Genomic DNA, 21,615 nt, shown 5'->3' with positions numbered 1-21,615 from the left:
AGGGAGAGAGAGAGAGGGGAGGGAGGGGGAGAGAGAGAGAGAGGGAGAGGGAGAGAGGGAGAAAGAGAGGGAGAGAGAGAGAGAGAGAGAGAGAAGGAGGGAGAGAGAGAGGGAGGGAGAGGGAGGGAGGGAGAGAGAGAGATATACAGTGCCTTGCGAAAGTATTCGGCCCCCTTGAACTTTGCGACCTTTTGCCACATTTCAGGCTTCAAACATAAAGATATAAAACTGTATTTTTTTGTGAAGAATCAACAACAAGTGGGACACAATCATGAAGTGGAACGACATTTATTGGATATTTCAAACTTTTTTAACAAATCAAAAACTGAAAAATTGGGCGTGCAAAATGATTCAGCCCCCTTAAGTTAATACTTTGTAACGCCACCTTTTGCTGTGATTACAGCTGTAAGTCGCTTGGGGTATGTCTCTATCAGTTTTGCACATCGAGAGACTGAAATTTTATCCCATTCCTCCTTGCAAAACAGCTCGAGCTCAGTGAGGTTGGATGGAGAGCATTTGTGAGCAGCAGTTTTCAGTTCTTTCCACAGATTCTCGATTGGATTCAGGTCTGGACTTTGACTTGGCCATTCTAACACCTGGATATGTTTATTTTTGAACCATTCCATTGTAGATTTTGCTTTATGTTTTGGATCATTGTCTTGTTGGAAGACAAATCTCCGTCCCAGTCTCAGGTCTTTTGCAGACTCCATCTGGTTTTCTTCCAGAATGGTCCTGTATTTGGCTCCATCCATCTTCCCATCAATTTTAACCATCTTCCCTGTCCCTGCTGAAGAAAAGCAGGCCAAAACCATGATGCTGCCACCACCATGTTTGACAGTGGGGATGGTGTGTTCAGGGTGATGTGCTGTGTTGCTTTTACGCCAAACATAACGTTTTGCATTGTTGCCAAAAAGTTCAATTTTGGTTTCATGTGACCAGAGCACCTTCTTCCACATGTTTGGTGTGTCTCCCAGGTGGCTTGTGGCAAACTTTAAACAACACTTTTTATGGATATCTTTAAGAAATGGCTTTCTTCTTGCCACTCTTCCATAAAGGCCAGATTTGTGCAATATACGACTGATTGTTGTCCTATGGACAGAGTCTCCCACCTCAGCTGTAGATCTCTGAAGTTCATCCAGAGTGATCATGGGCCTCTTGGCTGCATCTCTGATCAGTCTTCTCCTTGTATGAGCTGAAAGTTTAGAGGGACGGCCAGGTCTTGGTAGATTTGCAGTGGTCTGATACTCCTTCCATTTCAATATTATCGCTTGCACAGTGCTCCTTGGGATGTTTAAAGCTTGGGAAATCTTTTTGTATCCAAATCCGGCTTCAAACTTCTTCACAACAGTATCTCGGACCTGCCTGGTGTGTTCCTTGTTCTTCATGATGCTCTCTGCGCTTTTAACGGACCTCTGAGACTATCACAGTGCAGGTGCATTTATACGGAGACTTGATTACACACAGGTGGATTGTATTTATCATCATTAGTCATTTAGGTCAACATTGGATCATTCAGAGATCCTCACTGAACTTCTGGAGAGAGTTTGCTGCACTGAAAGTAAAGGGGCTGAATAATTTTGCCCGCCCAATTTTTCAGTTTTTGATTTGTTAAAAAGGTTTGAAATATCCAATAAATGTCGTTCCACTTCATGATTGTGTCCGACTTGTTGTTGATTCTTCACAAAAAAGTACAGTTTTATATCTTTATGTTTGAAGCCTGAAATGTGGCAAAAGGTCGCAAAGTTCAAGGTGGCCGAATACTTTCGCAAGGCACTGTATATAATGGAAGTTAGAGGGGGAAGTAAGAGACAGAGGGAGAGAGGGAGGGGGGTAGAAGACGGTAGGTTATCTGTGACTCAACATGGATGCCATCAACCTCATGCTGAGACACACATGCACACACACACAAACACACATGCTCACACACACACACACACACACACAAACACACACACACATACTCACACACACACACACGCTCACACATGCTCACACACATACTTGCATGCACTCTCCCACTACCATCCCAATGTCAAGGCTATATGTGTGTGTATAGGACGCAGAGTGACAGGTGTAGTGGGTGACAGCTGTGCGATCCCTCAGAATAGACATGTTCCATCACAGCACAGCCCTCCAAGATGGCCGCCCCTGAGGGGAAGTCAGGGCCTTCTGAGCAGGGTGTGAAAATGATCTATTGGTCCGACAGGCGACATGTAGGAGTCCCAGGTATTTAAAAAGCATAGTTATTCTCAGCTAGATAGACATTAGGCCCAGTGTTTTGGGCGATCCCTGCCTGGTGTTAACAGTAGAGTTGGTAAGGCAAGAGGGGGTGACACTCTGGTGTAGGGTCAGAGGTCAAAGCTAGCCGGAACATATTAGAACACAGTCTCACCATGTGTGAATGGGAGAGAGACTATGCACAGGCGATTGAATAAAGAATGATGAATGCTACATAAAATTATTCAGAACGCCATATACTGTAGAATGTTGCAAGTTCTAAAAACAACATCTGTAAAGGATGATAGGCTATGCTCTAATTCTACACTGTAGAATGCTATGAAACACTGAACATAAAATGCTACTGGATGCTATAAGGGTATATAATGGTGAATACAGAACACTACATACTGTAGAATGGTATACAGAACGATATATAGAAACGGAGGAAAACAATGTGGAATTGAAAATACTATGGAACATGTTTACAATTAAGAATGTTGAATAGAATGACCAGTTATTGAGAACATAATCAACTGCTAGGTTTACACTTGATAACTCATTATACGTAAATATTTCACACACACACACACACACACACACACACACACACACACACACACACACACACACACACACACATACACACGTTGTCCTTCTGTTACTCTCCCCTCCATTCTACTCCCTTGCTATTTTTCATCTCTATTTTGGGAGGGAATTAGAGCAGCTGGAAATGCTGAAAATATTGCAGGAGTGTATAGTACACACATACAGATTGAGTTTCCACACATACATGTGTTGCATACATCAACCCCTACACACACCCATAATAATAGTCAATACTTGCATACCACGGGAAATATATTCACCTATTGTCACAACTACCTATTCTGACTATATTAGCTATGTAGAGAGAAATACAGATTAAAAGAGACAGACAGACAGACAGAGAGAGAGAGAGACAGAGAGAGAGAGAGAGAGAGAGAGAGAGAGAGAGGGAGAGAGAAAGGGCATACCTTCAAACATGAGAGATAGTTGCAACATTGTGTCTCCCTCTTTCATACCACTCAAAAACAGCTGAAATACACACCCGAAAGTCTGTTTGTTCTCTAGCCTGGTAGCCAGTCTGTTTGTTCTCTAGCCTGGTAGCCAATCTGTTTGTTCTCTAGCCTGGTAGCCGGTCTGTTTGTTCTCTAGCCTGGTAGCCAGTCTGTTTGTTCTTCAGCCTGGTAGCCGGTCTGTTTGTTCTCTTGCCAGGTAGCCAGTCTGTTTGTTCTCTAGCCTGGTAGCCAGTCTGTTTGTTCTCTTTGCAGGTAGCTAGTCTGTTTAAGCACTAGCCTGGTAGCCAGTCTGTTTGTTCTCTAGCCTGGTAGCCAGTCTGTTTGTTCTCTAGCCTGGTAGCCAGCCTGTTTGTTCTCTTGCCAGGTAGCCAGTCTGTTTGTTCTCTTGCCTGGTAGCCAGTCTGTTTGTTCTCTAGCCAGGTAGCCAGTCTGTTTAAGCACTAGCCTGGTAGCCAGTCTGTTTGTTCTTCAGCCTGGTAGCCAGTCTGTTTGTTCTCTTTGCAGGTAGCTAGTCTGTTTAAGCACTAGCCTGGTAGCCAGTCTGTTTGTTCTTCAGCCTGGTAGCCAGTCTGTTTGTTCTCTAGCCAGGTAGCCAGTCTGTTTAAGCACTAGCCTGGTAGCCAGTCTGTTTGTTCTCTAGCCTGGTAGCCAGTCTGTTTGTTCTCTTTGCAGGTAGCTAGTCTGTTTAAGCACTAGCCTGGTAGCCAGTCTGTTTGTTCTCTTTGCAGGTAGCTAGTCTGTTTAAGCACTAGCCTGGTAGCCAGTCTGTTTGTTCTCTTTGCAGGTAGCTAGTCTGTTTAAGCTCCCTAGTCGTTGCCATGCCAGACATGAAAACACAATGTAATAGTGTCTCCTGCACTCAAACCCTGTTAGGATCAATACTCATCCATCAACTAACACCTGGGTTTGTCACACTGATGACACACACGAACACACAAACACACACAGATGCCCGCACACACACACACACATGCATGCTCACACACACATGTAACAGTATCACTTTAGTCCATCCCCTCACCCCGACCCGGGAGCGAACCAGTCACCCACAAAGCATCGTTACCCATCACTCCACAAAAGCCGCGGCCCTTGCAGAGCAAGGGGAACCACTACTTCAAGGTCTCAAAGCGAGTGACGTCACCAATTGAAATGCTATTAGCGCGCACCACCGCTAACTCGCTAGCCATTTCACATCGGTTACACATGGTCAATGCCATCCGCTCTGATAAATATTCGCAAGATGCTTTGATACTATAAATCCCTATACTGTTTATGAAATTAGAATTGACTTCTTAAACAAAAGCATCTGACACACAATGGCGTCCATGCTGTCGGCAACTTCCGGCGCCGACAGAGATGGCCGCCTCGCTTCGCGTTCCTAGGAAACTATGCAGTTTTTTGTTTTTTTTACGTGTTATTTCTTACATTGGTACCCCAGGTCATCTTAGGTTTCATTACATACAGTCGAGAAGAACTACTGAACATAAGAGCAGCATCAACTCACCATCAGTACGACCAAGAATATGACTTTCGCGAAGTGGATCTTGTGTTCTGCCTTTCACCCAGGACAACGGAATGGATCCCACCCGGCGACCCCAAAAAACGACTTTGAAAAAGGGGAAAACGAAGCGGACATCTGGTCAGACTCCGGAGACGGGCACATCGTGCACCACTCCCTAGCATTCTCTTCGCCAATGTCCAGTCTCTTGACAACAAGGTTAATGAAATCCGAGCAAGGGTAGCATTCCAGAGGGACATCAGAGACTGTAACGTTCTTTGCTTCACGGAAACATGGCTCACTGGAGAGACGCTATCGGAGACGGTGCAGCCAGCTGGTTTCTCCATGCATCGCGCCGACAGAAACAAACATCTTTCTGGTAAGAAGAGGGGCGGGGGCGTATGCTTTATGGTTAACGTGACGTGGTGTGGCCACAACAACATACAGGACCTCAAGTCCTTCTGTTCACCTGATTTAGAATTCCTCACAACCAAATGTAGACCGCATTATCTACCAAGGGAATTCTCTTCGATTATAATCACAGCCGTATATATTCCCCCCCAAGCAGACACATCAATGGCTCTGAACAAACTTTATTTGACTCTTTGCAAACTGGAATCCATATATCCGGAGGCTGCATTCATTGTAGCTGGGGATTTTAACAAGGCTAATCTGAAAACAAGACTCCCTAAATTTTATCAGCATATCGATTGCGCAACCAGGGCTGGAAAAACCTTGGATCATTGCTATTCCAACTTCCGCGACGCATATAAGGCCCTGCCCCGCCCTCCTTTCGGAAAAGCTGACCACGACTCCATTTTGTTGATCCCTGCCTACAGACAGAAACTAAAACAAGAAGCTCCCGCGCTGAGGTCTGTTCAACGCTGGTCCGACCAATCTGATTCCACACTCCAAGACTGCTTCCATCACGTGGACTGGGATATGTTCCGTATTGCGTCAGATAACAACATTAGAACGTCATTAGAACGTGCGTTGAAGATGTCGTTCCCATAGCAACGATTAAAACATTCCCAAACCAGAAACCGTGGATTGATGGCAGCATTCGCATGAAACTGAAAGCGCGAACCACTGCTTTTAATCAGGGCAAGGTGACTGGAAACATGACCGAATACAAACAGTGTAACTATTCCCTCCGCAAGGCAATCAAACAAGCTAAGCGTCAGTATAGAGACAAAGTAGAATCTCAATTCAACGGCTCAGACACAAGAGGTATGTGGCAGGGTCTACAGTCAATCACGGATTACAAAAAGAAAACCAGCACCGTCACGGACCAGGATGTCTTGCTCCCAGGCAGACTAAATAACTTTTTTGCCCGCTTTGAGGACAATACAGTGCCACTGACACTGCCCGCAACTAAAACATGCGGACTCTCCTTCACTGCAGCTGACGTGAGGAAAACATTTAAACGTGTTAACCCTCGCAAGGCTGCAGGCCCAGACGACATCCCCAGCCGCGCCCTCAGAGCATGCGCAGACCAGCTGGCTGGTGTGTTTACGGACATATTCAATCAATCCCTATCCCAGTCTGTTGTTCCCACATGCTTCAAGAGGGCCACCATTGTTCCTGTTCCCAAGAAAGCTAAGGTAACTGAGCTAAACGACTACCGCCTCGTAGCACTCACTTCCGTCATCATGAAGTGCTTTGAGAGACTAGTCAAGGACCATATCACCTCCACCCTACCTGACACCCTAGACCCACTCCAATTTGCTTACCGCAAATCGTCCACAGACGATGCAATCTCAACCACACTGCACACTGCCCTAACCTATCTGGACAAGAGGAATACCTATGTGAGAATGCTGTTCATCAACTACAGCTCGGCATTTAACACCATAGTGCCCTCCAAGCTCGTCATCAAGCTCGAGACCCTGGGTCTCGACCCCGCCCTGTGCAACTGGGTACTGGACTTCCTGACGGGCCGCCCCCAGGTGGTGAGGGTAGGCAACAACATCTCCACCCCGCTGATCCTCAACACTGGGGCCCCACAAGGGTGCGTTCTGAGCCCTCTCCTGTACTCCCTGTTCACCCACGACTGCGTGGCCACGCACGCCTCCAACTCAATCATCAAGTTTGCGGACGACACAACAGTGGTAGGCTTGATTACCAACAACGACGAGACGGCCTACAGGGAGGAGGTGAGGGCCCTCGGAGTGTGGTATCAGGAAAATAACCTCACACTCAACGTCAACAAAACTAAGGAGATGATTGTGGACTTCAGGAAACAGCAGAGGGAACACCCCCCTATCCACATCGATGGAACAGTAGTGGAGAGGGTAGTAAGTTTTAAGTTCCTCGGCGTACACATCACAGACAAACTGAATTGGTCCACCCACACAGACAGCATCGTGAAGAAGGCGCAGCAGCGCCTCTTCAACCTCAGGAGGCTGAAGAAATTCGGCTTGTCACCAAAAGCACTCACAAACTTCTACAGATGCACAATCGAGAGCATCCTGTCGGGCTGTATCACCGCCTGGTACGGCAACTGCTCCGCCCACAACCGTAAGGCTCTCCAGAGGGTAGTGAGGTCTGCACAACGCATCACCGGGGGCAAACTACCTGCCCTCCAGGACACCTACACCACCCGATGTCACAGGAAGGCCATAAAGATCATCAAGGACAACAACCACCCGAGCCACTGCCTGTTCACCCCGCTATCATCCAGAAGGCGAGGTCAGTACAGGTGCAACAAAGCTGGGACCGAGAGACTGAAAAACAGCTTCTATCTCAAGGCCATCAGACTGTTAAACAGCCACCACTAACATTGAGTGGCTGCTGCCAACACACTGACTCAACTCCAGCCACTTTAATAATGGGAATTGATGGGAAATGATGTAATATGTATCACTAGCCACTTTAAACAATGCTACCTAATATAATGTTTACATACCCTACATTATTCATCTCATATGTATACGTATATACTGTACTCTATATCATCTACTGCATCCTTATGTAATACATGTATCACTAGCCACTTTAACTATGCCACTTTGTTTACATACTCATCTCATATGTATATACTGCACTCAATACCATCTACTGTATCTTGCCTATGCCGCTCTGTACCATCACTCATTCATATATCTTTATGTACATATTCTTTATCCCCTTACACTTGTGTCTATAAGGTAGTAGTTTTGGAATTGTTAGCTAGATTACTTGTTGGTTATTACTGCATTGTCGGAACTAGAAGCACAAGCATTTCGCTACACTCGCACTAACATCTGCTAACCATGTGTATGTGACAAATAAAATTTGATTGGATTTGATTTTATTTGTGACACACAATGGTGTCTGATTCATAGAAGAGAAGACTTGTCTGGAGCTGGGATAAGAACCTAAATCAGCCTTTTCATTATCACCTCTCCTTTTCTCTCTCATTCTACAGCCTTTTATTTATCTCTCTCTTCCTCCATCCTCACTGCCGATCACACTCCCCCGGTGTACCACTGGAAGAACAGAGGAGCAGAGAGATGGAGCATGAGGAGGGGAGACAGTTTCCCTCAGGCTATTAAAAAGAGGAGAAAGAAAGAGATTCAAACCAAGAATATCAAGAAGAAAGAGGAAAGCAAGAAAGCGAGACAGGATTCTTCAGGGAGAAAGAGGAAGAGACAGCGAGAGGGAGGGAGAGAGAGAGAGGTAGCAGGGAGAGATAGGGAGAGGGGGGGGAGAGGTAGCAGGGAGAGAGATAGATAGAGAGAGGTAGAGAGAGAGAGGGGGGGAGAGAGATAGAGAGAGAGGGGGAGGTAGAGAGAGAGGTAGCAGGGAGAGAGAGAGGGGGGGAGGGGGTAGAGAGAGAGGTAGAGAGAGAGAGTCCAGCTAGCCTTATTACACTCACCATTACTCAGACAGATGAGATATCAGTAACCTCTCACTGCTGCTACTTCTACTGCTGCTGCTGCTACTGCTGCTACTGCTACTGCTGCTACTTCTACTGCTGCTGCTGCTACTTCTACTGCTTCTACTTCTACTGCTGCTGCTACTGCTACTACTGCTGCTACTGCTGCTACTTCTACCGCTGCTGCTGCTACTGCTGCTACTTCTACTGCTGCTACTGTTGCTACTGCTGCTACTGCTGCTGCTACTGCTGCTACTTCTACTGCTGCTACTGTTGCTACTGCTGCTACTGCTGCTGCTACTGCTGCTACTTCTACTGCTGCTACTGTTGCTACTGCTGCTACTGTTACTTCTACTGCTGCTACTGCCTCACACTGACCCAAACACACTACCCATACCCAACAGCTGAGCTACTTACTGCCTTCCTGCCCAGGAGTCACTAACCCACCAATCACTGACCCCCGGCAGGGTAGCCTAGTGGTAAGACTAGTAACCGGAAGGTTGCAAGTTCAAACCCCGAGCTGACAAGGTACAAATCTGTTGTTCTGCCCCTGAACAGGCAGTTAACCCACTGTTCCTAGGCTGTCATTGAAAATAAGAATTTGTTCATAACTGACTTGCCTAGTTAAATAAAGGTAAAAAAAAATTTTTTTTTTAAACACTAGCCCCACCCACTACCCTACCAAATACTGACCATAACACTACTACTGCCCACTACCCCATCAATCACACAGCCCCCAAAGCCAACCATTTTTCCCATCAAGTTCAGCAGATACAAATGAGAAAACGTTCTGAAATGGAAAACAGAAATCATTATTCTAACTGGACAAGTTATTGGACAACCGTTTTTGAGCCTACAGCACCATGACAGTGGACACACCCATTGGGTCAGATGAACCCCTCCCCTTCGGCTCACCTTGTTGTAAACGCCCCAGGACAGCTCTGTCTCGATCACCATGACGACGATGCCAAACATTCCAAAGATGAGTGCGTAGTCGCTCAGCCTCTTCCTCTTTTCGAACAGCGCCCTCCGGTGGCCCAGTTTATAACCAATGTTCTGGTTCTTACGTTTAGAACTGGAAGCCTTGGCGCAGCTCCCCCTCGGGCCTACAGCCCCAACACCTCCTACACCTCCCTGCCTGCTCCCCCCTACCCCCCCTCCTGTGCCCCCTACACTGCTTAAACCTCCCCTACTCCCCACCAAGGCGTGGTTCTGATGGTATATTGACATCTGATTGGAGGATGAGTCGGTGATATCATAACCCCTCGCGTATGGCGAGTCCTCTTTTGATGAGATCACTATCTCTGGAGGATTCTGGGTTGGTTGATTGGAGGATGGCAAGGATGAGGAAGTGGGTGGAGCCTCTCTGTCCCGGTCCCGCCCTCCAATGGCAGTTGTGCCGGTAACAGGTGCTGCCCCGCCCTCTTTGGTGTCGCTGCCGCTGTCTGATTCGATGAGGTTGCGCCTGGAGGCGCTGAGGCGACTGAGAGGTTTCATCACGCCGCCTGTGTATTTACAGGAGCTCATGGCGATCTCTGTGAAAGGGTTGCTGTCTCTCCGATGGACCAGCGGGCTGGCCTGGCGGTGCTTACATCCCCTCTCTCTATCCCTGTCCCTCTCTCTATCCCTGTCCCTCTCTCTCTCCATGGAAGGGGAGTGTGAGGAGTAAAAGAGGGCGTTGTAGACTGGGGAGTTGTCTCCACTCAGGCTGTGCTGGGAACCCAGGCACGAGGACAGAGGGGTGCTGGTGGGGTGAAGGGCATTGGGGAGGGGGGGCAGGGGTTGACCCCCCACTGAGGACAGAGGCAGTTTGGGGAGGGAGGCCTTGGGCATGTTAGGTGTAGTGGGGGACCCATTCAGCCGGTCCAGGCTGGATCCCCCCCTGTGGTTGGAGTGGTTTGATCCCGGGTAGTTGCCGGTCATGGAGGAGTGGGAGATTCCACTCAGAGGGAGGGGAACCGCGGGTCCTCGTCCTCACTGCCTCCCAGGAGAGTCAAGCTCAGAGAGGGAGGGGGCTCCATGGTGGGGGCCGGAGGGCGACAGGCTGCTCTCTACCTAACGGAGAGACAGAGGGAAGAAAAGGAGAGAGAAAAATGGAAAGAGAAGTACAGAAGAAACATTAGAATTAGAAGAGAGATGGGGTTTAATTATGAAACAATGGAGAGAGGAAGGAAGAGAGAGATGGAGGAAGGGAGGCGTGGAAGAGAGGGAGCACATGATGGATGAGAAGTTCAGATAGGATAGACTATAGCAAATTATCTGGACGTGTACAAGGCAAATCCGATCATTATAGTGAAAAATGATTATGTTCAAAGTATTGACTTTATTGAGCACAGTTGAATACTGGTCCCCTAGAATGCATGCTTCTGTCAAATCTGTGTTTATATGTATCCTATAGCTTACATGGCAAGGATCTTTCAATTCACTTTTATTCATTCTTAAACTACCTTCCTAAAATCTCACAGATTATCTCACACCCAGACACCATGCATTCTTTGTCTTTCTCTCCCCAAAACCCCCTCTCTCTCTCTCTTCCTCCTCCTACCTTCTCTTCCCCTTCTCTGTCCCCAGGTCAGTCGTGTTGAATCAGTGGCTGGATGAAAATAGACCCCCACACTTTTTCTTTTTCATGTTGTCACGGCCATTCCATCATCTTTTGCTCCCCTTCTTCTAGGTGAGAGACCAGCGACAGGTCCTCACAGGAGACGGAGCGCTTAGATTTCTCCCAAATAATTCACTGGTTCCCTTCCTTCCCTCTGTGCTCGATGATTCCTTCCCTCAGTTCGCCGTTGTAAAATCAACCAGTCTTTATCTCCGTCAGTCCATGGATCAATTAATTGATATCACGAATATCGATTATTTCAAATGTCCTTAAAATGAAAGAACTGAATAATCTTTCATGATTATATTATGAACCTACTGTTGATATGAAAATCTCCGTCAGTATTCTCACCATATAAAATAACTGAATCGCTAGACTACTCGACATCTACATGCAAACACGCTATGCTAAAAAAAAGGTAGCCTATAAATGACAAATATGATTTACTATGCAACTCTTCCTTTACCTCACTCACTCATTCTATCGCTCACACTGTCTCTCCGAATATGTTTCTCTCAACTTCATTCTCTCTCGCTTGCTCTCGCTCTCTGCCTCCCCTCCCTGTAATTCTCATTGGACAGTCACTGGGTAATTATGAAGACAAGAAAAACTACAAACACATTTTTATCACGCCATCCATACGTTCTTTCCCGTTGAACCCCATAATAACATATCTAATATAAATTATATTACGCTAGTATGGATCATGATCACATAGGCTAATATTACTACTAGCTTATGTAATGCAACTGTTACATTTAATCACAGTTCTCCGGGAAACTGTGTTACATAGCCTACATCCTCTCGGACAGCGTGCGGAATTAATTCGTTCTTGGGAGTTGCCAACACACAACTGATTTATTGTATTTATTATTCAGCAGCTCGAGCATAGGTGAACACGTTTTTTGTGTGTTTTTTTTTTACAAAAACAAGTTTTATTTTCTAATATATATATATATATATATGTTCTTGTCTGTGTATGTCTTTGTTTATTGTTATATATATATATATATATATATATATATATATATATATATATATATAATATATAACAATAAACAAAGACATACACAGACAAGAACAATAGACAAGTCTTATTTTGACGGGCAGAATTAGACAGCTACAGGTGAAAACCAATAGTCTTTTCGACCTTTAAGCTAATGTCAACTAACGCTGTCAAATTAAGATAGGCCTAATTGAATGCTGGAAAACGGGTCATTGCTCGACAACAATTCATTCAAAGAGAGCTCAATAGTCAAGAGAGTGGGAGATACAGAGAGGTGCGCCTCTGCTAAGTGGGCTGGCGGATGAGGCTGCCGGCCGCATCCGGTAAATATCCTGTGGTCTCTGATTGTGGTCACTTAGGCAACTGGAGTCTACCTTCTCGTGGGGTAAATTGTCCGTGGTCAGTCCGATATAAGACATCGCAATCAGGATGAGAGAAATGAAGGTGCTGAGTTTGCAGAGCGACACCGGAGACTTAGAGACGCGTAATAATAGGCCTATTCCCAATCAGAGTTTGACCGAGGAGCGGCTGTTAGCCCACCTATCTGATAGCCAGTGGTGGAAAAATTACCCAATTGTCATTCTTGAGGTAAAGTAAAGAAATCTTCATAGAAAATTACTCAATAAAAATCTACTTGAGTAAAAGTCTAAAAGTATTCGGTTTTAAATATACTTAAGTAGTATCAAAGTAAATGCAATTGCTAAAATATACAAAAAGTAAAAGTACAAATAATTTCAAATTCTTTATATTAAGCAAACCAGGCAGCATCATTTTATTTACTGATAGCCAGCAGCACACTCCAACACTCAGACATAATTTACATATGACGCATTTGTGTTTAGTGAGTATGCCAGATCAGAGGCAGTAGGGATGACCAGGGATGTTCTCTTGATAAGTGCATAAATTGGACCATTTTCCTGTCCTGCTAAGCATTCCAAATGTAATAAGTACTTTTGATAGGGCTATAGTGCATGATGCTTATGTAACGGATGTGAAACGGCTAGCTTAGTTAGCGGTGCGAGCTAAATAGCGTTTCAATCGGTGACGTCACTTGCTCTGATACCTTGAAGTAGTAGTTCCCCTTGCTCTGCAAGGGCCGCGGCTTTTGTGGAGCGATGGGTAACGATGCTTCGTGGGTGACTGTTGTTAATCTGGTTCGCGCCCGGGTATGGGCGAGGGGACGGTCTAAAGTTATACTGTTACACTTATGATAGGGCTATAGTGCATGATGCTTATGATAGGCCTATAGTGCATGATGCTTATGATAGTGCATGATGCTTATGATAGGGCTATAGTGCATGATGCTTATGATAGGGCTATAGTGCATGATGCTTATGATAGGGCTATAGTGCATGATGCTTATGATAGGCCTATAGTGCATGATGCTTATGATAGGGCTATAGTGCATGATGCTTATGATAGGGCTATAGTGCATGATGCTTATGATAGGGCTATAGCCTCCTAGCCTATCATCAGATTGCAGGTCCATTTATATGCAAAAACAATACGCGCTAATATAAATGTTACTAGATTGAGCCATGCTTATAGGCTGATGGGATAGTATATGGTGTTCCAGCCTAGTTCTTCCTCCACATAGTCTACCTCAACCAGCCTTAGGACTTTTGATGTCATAGCATATTATCTAAGTAATGATCTTATTTTCAACCATGAGCCTATGATTATGCACAGTGTAGGGGGCTATACACACTCTCATGCGTTTTCCATATTGTGCCTTTTCTTAATAGAATATTAAGCCTATGCGCTCTAACCGGATGAGGGAATAACGCGCGCGTGGAATTGTGTTGTGTAGGAGAAGATTATGAAATGTGACAGCACCTTTTCTCCCTGTAGCCTAATAATCTTCTTTGCGATTAGGGAATATTGCAGATAGTAAAGCGCATCATGTCGTCTGGGGTACGATTCCAACGGATTTCTAAATTATTACGGCACCTGCCAAATGTCAACTCTCCTTCCCTGTATCACAGCCAGTGCCTCATCGCCGACCGACTGTAGTCATGGTAATGGAGACGATGGGGGCAAAACTTCCAGACCTTAACAGTGAACTGAACAGTTCTGATAATATTAAATGGCTGTTTGTAGACAGGCAGAGAGGTATGGAGAAAGAGAGCAGATGTCACTGAATTCACAGCTTGATAAAGAGAGAGAGAGAGAGAGGAGAGGGGAAGAGGAGGAGGGAAAGTGCAGGAGTGTGGAGGAGTGAGGATGCTCTGGGGTCAGGGCGACAGGTCACCGTGGGAGAGTGGCGGGTCCAGCGATCGCGCAACCAAAATAAAAGCCTCGGGAAAATGTTAAGGGTCACGGGGAGAGAGAGACATCCCAGGAAGAAGACAGTGACGTCAAGGGACGCCGCTGTCCATACAACTTTACCAGACAGAGAGAGAGAGACAAACTAGACGGAGGCAATCAGTGGTCAGAGGGAAAGGGCAGGCCCAGAAGGAGAGGGCAGGCCCAGAAGGAGAGGGCAGACCCAGAAGGAGAGGGCAGACCCGGAAGGAGAGGGCAGACCCGGAAGGAGAGGGCAGGCCCGGAAGGAGAGGGCAGGCCCGGAAGGAGAGGGCAGGCCCGGAGGGAGAGGGCAGACCCAGAAGGAGAGGGCAGACCCAGAAGGAGAGGGCAGACCCAGAAGGAGAGGGCAGGCCCAGAAGGAGAGGGCAGACCCAGAAGGAGAGGGCAGACCCAGAAGGAGAGGGCAGACCCAGAAGGAGAGGGCAGACCCATAAGGAGAGGGCAGACCCAGAAGGAGAGGGCAGACCCAGAAGGAGAGGGCAGACCCAGAAGGAGAGGGCAGACAGAAGGAGAGGGCAGACCCAGAAGGAGAGGGCAGGCCCAGAAGGAGAGGGCAGACCCAGAAGGAGAGGTCAGGCCCAGAAGGAGAGGGCAGACCCAGAAGGAGAGGGCAGGCCCAGAAGGAGAGGGCAGGCACAGAAGGAGAGGGCAGACCCAGAAGGAGAGGGCAGGCCCAGAAGGAGAGGGCAGACCCAGAAGGAGAGGGCAGGCCCAGAAGGAGAGGGCAGACCCAGAAGGAGAGGGCAGGCCCAGAAGGAGAGGGCAGACCCAGAAGGAGAGGGCAGGCCCAGAAGGAGAGGGCAGACCCAGAAGGAGAGGGCAGGCCCAGAAGGAGAGGGCAGACCCAGAAGGAGAGGGCTGGCCCAGAGAGAGGTGGGGAGAGGTGAGTGATCAAGAGAGAAATTGGGAAAGACAGAAAGATGGAGGGGGATACCTATGCCCCCCATAGAGGTTAGGGGTCTGTAAGAAAGATGGAGAGATTGGTGTAGACCTTGAGAAAAAGTGATTTGGGTGCTTTGTATTGGAAAGGTTAAGCCACACCTCTGAAGCATATGTCAGACATGGTGTGAAACAGATGTGACAGGAATAATACAACACATAGAGCAATAATGGTTGGAAAGGCAGTTGCTATGCCAACCCCACAGTATATAGATTCATTATCCCCCTTCTCTGTCTATAAAAGCGTGTACAAAGCAACACAGCGTTGTTGTGTTGTAAGGACAGCAAATTACATACGGATTTAGCTACGAAACAGAGAAAGGGGGAGATAGACAGAAGGGAGAGAGAGATCAGCCCATCCATGGATCCGATCGGCCATAAAACACACACACATTCGTTCACTCTCCCTCTGTCTCTTTCATTCGTCCAATCTCTCCATCTCTCATAGTCCCCTTAACCTTTACAAGCGTGATGAGAGGCACTAGTACCCCCCAAACACACACACACACACAGTGTTGTTTGTACAAGGTCCATTCAAGTGCATCCTCCCTTCTTTCTTTCCTTCCTTCTAATCTTGTCACAGGCCTTAACAACTAATCCTGAATGATCATGTTCATGTTCCAGCACCTTTGACTAAGTCGTCACAACGAACAAACAGTGGCACTGAGCAAATGGCCACAGATCAAATGTGAACTGATGAGCAAGTGAAGTATAGGACCTCCTCAATAAAGCACTAGACAGGGCCTCAGTCCATCAGACAGTCAGTAATAGCTGAGCTCCACAGCTTCCATCATATCCTAATGGTTGTGATTGCATTAGTGGCCTGAGAGCTGTGTGGGCTCACCCAGGGCTTCATACTAATCACTGTATGCAGATGGATACAGCCACAGCCACAGCCCAGCGTTCTGTTCTCTATCTGATAGCCTAATCAAGTAGAACAGAGAGAGAGAGGAGGAGGAGAACAGAGACAGTGGAATGATAGAGAAAATATAAAGAGAGGGAGAGAGAGAGAAATAGAGGTAGGGAAAATATAGTGAAGGATGAGTGAGAGCGGGAGAGAATGGAGGGAGAGAGCTCTCCGTAATGTGTTCCTGCTCCCATCTAAGTGGAGACAGCAGTGCAGAACATCTCGCCTTTTAATGAAAGGACACTACGTGTAACACACACACACACACACTAAAGGCCCTTCCATTCTCATACTGCGTTTTGAGCTAGGTGTCATAGCGTCAGTGAACAGGGAGACACAGCCACAGCTATTTGACAGTATGTCAGTAGTGAATATAGTCCAATTCCCAATGATTTAGTGAATGAATTGATACAGTGACTATGCCAGTCATAGAAGTCTTCTCTATTGCCAAACGTTGTCAACAGACTCATCACCTGTTTGAGTATCTGTTTCTTTATTCTTCCAGGTTTTTGATCATAAAGCAACACTGTTATGCAGGTGAGTGAGGACCCAAAAGCGGTTTAACAAAAACAGAGTCCTTTAATGTCAAAACACAGGGAAGACATAGATCCTCTTCAGATGTATTGAATAGCAAAATAGACAACCCGCAGAGAGGGCGACAAATGAATCATAAAGTCCTTCTGATATTTACAGAAGAGTCCCCTTCTTAGCAGCTGAGGAGAATAGCTGGGTTAGAGTCCCCTTCTTAGCAGCTGAGGAGAATAGCTGGGTTAGAGTCCCCTTCTTAGCAGCAGAGGAGAATAGCTGGGTTAGAGTCCCCTTCTAGCAGCAGAGGAGAATAGCTGGGTTAGAGTCCCCTTCTTAGCAGCAGAGGAGAATAGCTGGGTTAGAGTCCCCTTCTTAGCAGCAGAGGAGAATAGCTGGGTTAGAGTCCCCTTCTTAGCAGCAGAGGAGAATAGCTGGGTTAGAGTCCCCTTCTTAGCAGCAGAGGAGAATAGCTGGGTTAGAGTCCCCTTCTTAGCAGCAGAGGAGAATAGCTGGGTTAGAGTCCCTTCTTAGCAGCAGAGGAGAATAGCTGGGTTAGAGTCCCCTTCTTAGCAGCAGAGGAGAATAGCTGGGTTAGAGTCCCCTTCTTAGCAGCAGAGGAGAATAGCTGGGTTAGAGTCCCCTTCTTAGCAGCAGAGGAGAATAGCTGGGTTAGAGTCCCCTTCTTAGCAGCAGAGGAGAATAGCTGGGTTAGAGTCCCCTTCTTAGCAGCAGAGGAGAATAGCTGGGTTAGAGTCCCCTTCTTAGCAGCAGAGGAGAATAGCTGGGTTAGAGTCCCCTTCTTAGCAGCAGAGGAGAATAGCTGGGTTAGAGTCCCTTCTTAGCAGCAGAGCAGAGAATAGCTGGGTTAGAGTCCCCTTCTTAGCAGCAGAGGAGAATAGCTGTGTTAGAGTCCCCTTCTTAGCAGCAGAGGAGAATAGCTGGGTTAGAGTCCCCTTCTTAGCAGCAGAGGAGAATAGCTGGGTTAGAGTCCCCTTCTTAGCAGCAGAGGAGAATAGCTGGGTTAGAGTCCCTTCTAGCAGCAGAGGAGAATAGCTGGGTTAGAGTCCCCTTCTTAGCAGCAGAGGAGAATAGCTGGGTTAGAGTCCCCTTCTTAGCAGCAGAGGAGAATAGCTGGTTAGAGTCCCCTTCTTAGCAGCAGAGGAGAATAGCTGGGTTAGCGGCGACAGACTGCTGGTCTCTCTGGGTAGGCGCGGGTCGTAGAGGACAGAGGTACCTGATCACACGTAGCATCAGATGAACAGGCAGATTCCGACAGGACGGGACAAGGGTGAAGCAAACGAGACGATAGTTTGGTTCTGGCATGAGAAACTCAAACGAGAATCTGACAAAGACAGAAGCAGGAACAGAGAGAGAAATAGAGACCTAATCAGAGGGAAAAATGGAACAGGTGGGAAAAGGGTGAACGAGGTAGTTAGAGAAGATGAGGAACAGCTGGGGGAAGGAGAGGAAGAGAAGGTAACCTAATACGACCAGCAGAGGGAGACGGAGTGAAGAGAAAGAACAGGAACAAGACATAATATGACAATACATGACAAACACGGATTATTTCTCCCAAAGCAGCTGAATATATTTTCTATGTCCAGTTTGTTCTTGCTACTTGCTGACACAAGCCCACTAATGCAGCTAGGATGCAGCCTCACCATGTGCTGCCTGTGTTTGCAGTTTTTATTGTCCCGTTGAAAAGTACAGTGAAATGCCTTTCTTGCTTGGTCTTTCCCAACAGTGTAGTAATCAATATCAGTAGTACTATAACAAATAAATAAAAACTCAAGTAGAACAAAAACACAGGAGAAATAGAAATAAGAACAAGAGAAAGTAAGTAAGCGATATACACTGAGTATACAAAACACCTGCTCTTTCCATGACATATACAGACCAGGTGAATCCAGGTGAAAGCTATGATCCCTTATTGATGTCACTTGTTAAATCCACTTCTGTCCGTGTAGATGAAGGGGGGGAGGCAGGTTAAAAAAAGATTTTTAGACCTTGAGACAATTGAGACATGGATTGTGTATGTGTGACATTCAGAGGGCAAGACAAAAGATTGAAGTGCCTTTGAACAGGGTATGAGGTTTTTTGAAGTTGAGGTGCCATTGCCATGATCTGTTGGGGATGTCACATCAGAAGAGTCAGTGTGTCTGTCACTAATGCTACTTGGAAGTGTTTGAGGAGTTCAGAGGCTAACTAGTATTTTGCAGTGTCAGCGTGAGACAGGAGCAGAGTGTGTGAGCGTACACGGGGGTGGAGTGTGTGTGTGTGTGTATCTGAAAGGGTGTTACATATTCTTACTTAGTCAGCTGTCTGCAACCTTTCGGCTAAGTGACACTGACAGATTCTCTCTCATCTACACACACATACACACACACACACTTTCTCATCCTCTCATTGTTCCTACAAAGTGATCCCTCTCTCATGCTCTTCACCACTGTAGCCATGACTACCACACACACTTTTCTCCTCTCTTATTGTTTGCTATTCTTTCTGGTCATTTCTGTCTACTTCTCCCTCTTGTATTCCCTTATTCCCTTCTCTCATTTATTTCCATCTGAGTACATTGATAAGCCATTCAGTCTGAACTAGTATTTCACTCTCTCTCCCTCTCTCATTAGTCACGCCTTCCTCCCCTCCAAAGGTGACTGATTGGATTGGAGAGACTGATTGACAGAATAAATCCAACTGACAGGTCAAGAGATTGTGGTAGAAGTATATTATATATAACTTGTTAACAAGCGCACATAGGCTCGACACAGGAGGTCAGGAAACACACACACACACACACTAAATCAAATCAAATCAAATCAAATCAAATCAAATTTATTTATATAGCCCTTCGTACATCAGCTGATATCTCAAAGTGCTGTACAGAAACCCAGCCTAAAACCCCAAACAGCAAACAATGCAGGTGTAAAAGCACGGTGGCTAGGAAAAACTCCCTAGAAAGGCCAAAACCTAGGAAGAAACCTAGAGAGGAACCAGGCTATGTGGGGTGGCCAGTCCTCTTCTGGCTGTGCCGGGTAGAGATTATAACAGAACATGACCAAGATGTTCAAATGTTCATAAATGACCAGCATGGTCGAATAATAATAAGGCAGAACAGTTGAAACTGACAGCAGCACAGTCAGGTGGACTGGGGACAGCAAGGAGTCATCATGTCAGGTAGTCCTGGGGCACGGTCCTAGGGCTCAGGTCCTCCGAGAGAGAGAGAAAGAAAGAGAGAATTAGAGAGAGCATATGTGGGGTGGCCAGTCCTCTTCTGGCTGTGCCGGGTGGAGATTATAACAGAACGTATGTTCAAATTTCATAAATGACCAGCATGGTTGAATAATAGTAAGGCAGAACAGTTGAAACTGGAGCAGCAGCATGGCCAGGTGGACTGGGGACAGCAAGGAGTCATCATGTCAGGTAGTCCTGGGACATGGTCCTAGGGCCCAGGCCAGTTGAAACTGGAGCAGCAGCATGGCCAGGTGGACTGGGGACAGCAAGGAGTCATCATGTCAGGTAGTCCTGGGGCATGGTCCTAGGGCTCAGGTCCTAGAGGCTTTTTCTTTCTCATACTGCGCTTCGAGGTAGGTGTTCTAGCGTCAGTGACCAGACAAAGTGAACAGATAGACACACACACACACACACAGAGAGAGCAGCTTGATAGAGCAGACAGACTCACCAACAGAGCACTTTTATAATTGTTATTGGAAGCGAAAAATAGATGTGTAATGAATTCAAATCAAACCAAATAGTGCTTCATAACACGGCTTAATCTGGTTTACTGATGTAAAACGCAGAAAACACTGTCAAGGTACTCATAAGACAAGTCTTTCACAGATTCTGTCTGTTTCTAACAGGTTCTTAAACATGACTAACAGGTCACCTGGGACTGATGCATACTGACACACACAAACACCCTGGGCCTGCAGTCAGTGATAAGGCTCTATCTGGTGGTGAGTGATGGCACTGCAGATCTCTCTTCTGGTCAGACTTTCCCCAGACCTAGTCTGACAACATTCAGTTCACACAGCTTCCCAGACCTGACATTCAGTTCACACAGCTCCCCAGACCTAGCCTGACAACATTCAGTTCACACAGCTCCCCAGACCTAGCCTGACAACATTCAGATCACACAGCTCCCCAGACCTAACCTGACAACATTAAGTTCACACAGCTCCCCAGACCTAGCCTGACAACATTCAGTTCACACAGCTCCCCAGACCTAGCCTGACAACATTCAGTTCACACAGTTCCCCAGACCTAACCTGACAATTCAGTTCACACAGTTTCCCAGACCTAACCTGACAATTCAGTTCACACAACTCCCCAGACCTAACCTGACAATTCAGTTCACACAGCTCCCCAGACCTAGCCTGACAACATTCAGATCACACAGCTCCCCAGACCTAGCCTGACAACATTAAGTTCACACAGCTCCCCAGACCTAACCTGACAATTCAGTTCACACAGTTCCCCAGACCTAACCTGACAATTCAGTTCACACAGTTTCCCAGACCTAACCTGACAATTCAGTTCACACAACTCCCCAGACCTAACCTGACAATTCAGTTCACACAGCTCCCCAGACCTAACCTGACAATTCAGTTCACACAGCTCCCCAGTCCTAACCTGACAATTCAGTTCACACAGCTCCCCAGACCTAGCCTGACAACATTCAGTTCACACAA

The 21,615-nt window shown here is 46.6% G+C and overlaps 1 pseudogene; it reads right to left on the bottom strand.

Moving 5' to 3' along the window:
• LOC115120492 (small conductance calcium-activated potassium channel protein 2-like) overlaps positions 1–11,744 on the bottom strand; it is a 181,472-nt pseudogene extending 169,728 nt beyond the window's left edge.
• Between the last annotated feature and the right edge of the window lie 9,871 nt (positions 11,745–21,615).

This window comes from Oncorhynchus nerka, linkage group LG3, assembly GCF_034236695.1.
Source record: "Oncorhynchus nerka isolate Pitt River linkage group LG3, Oner_Uvic_2.0, whole genome shotgun sequence".
In the NCBI taxonomy this organism is placed as follows: domain Eukaryota; kingdom Metazoa; phylum Chordata; class Actinopteri; order Salmoniformes; family Salmonidae; genus Oncorhynchus; species Oncorhynchus nerka.
The sequence above is the reverse complement of the archived record's forward strand: the minus strand, read 5'-3'. Positions and strand labels throughout refer to the sequence as shown.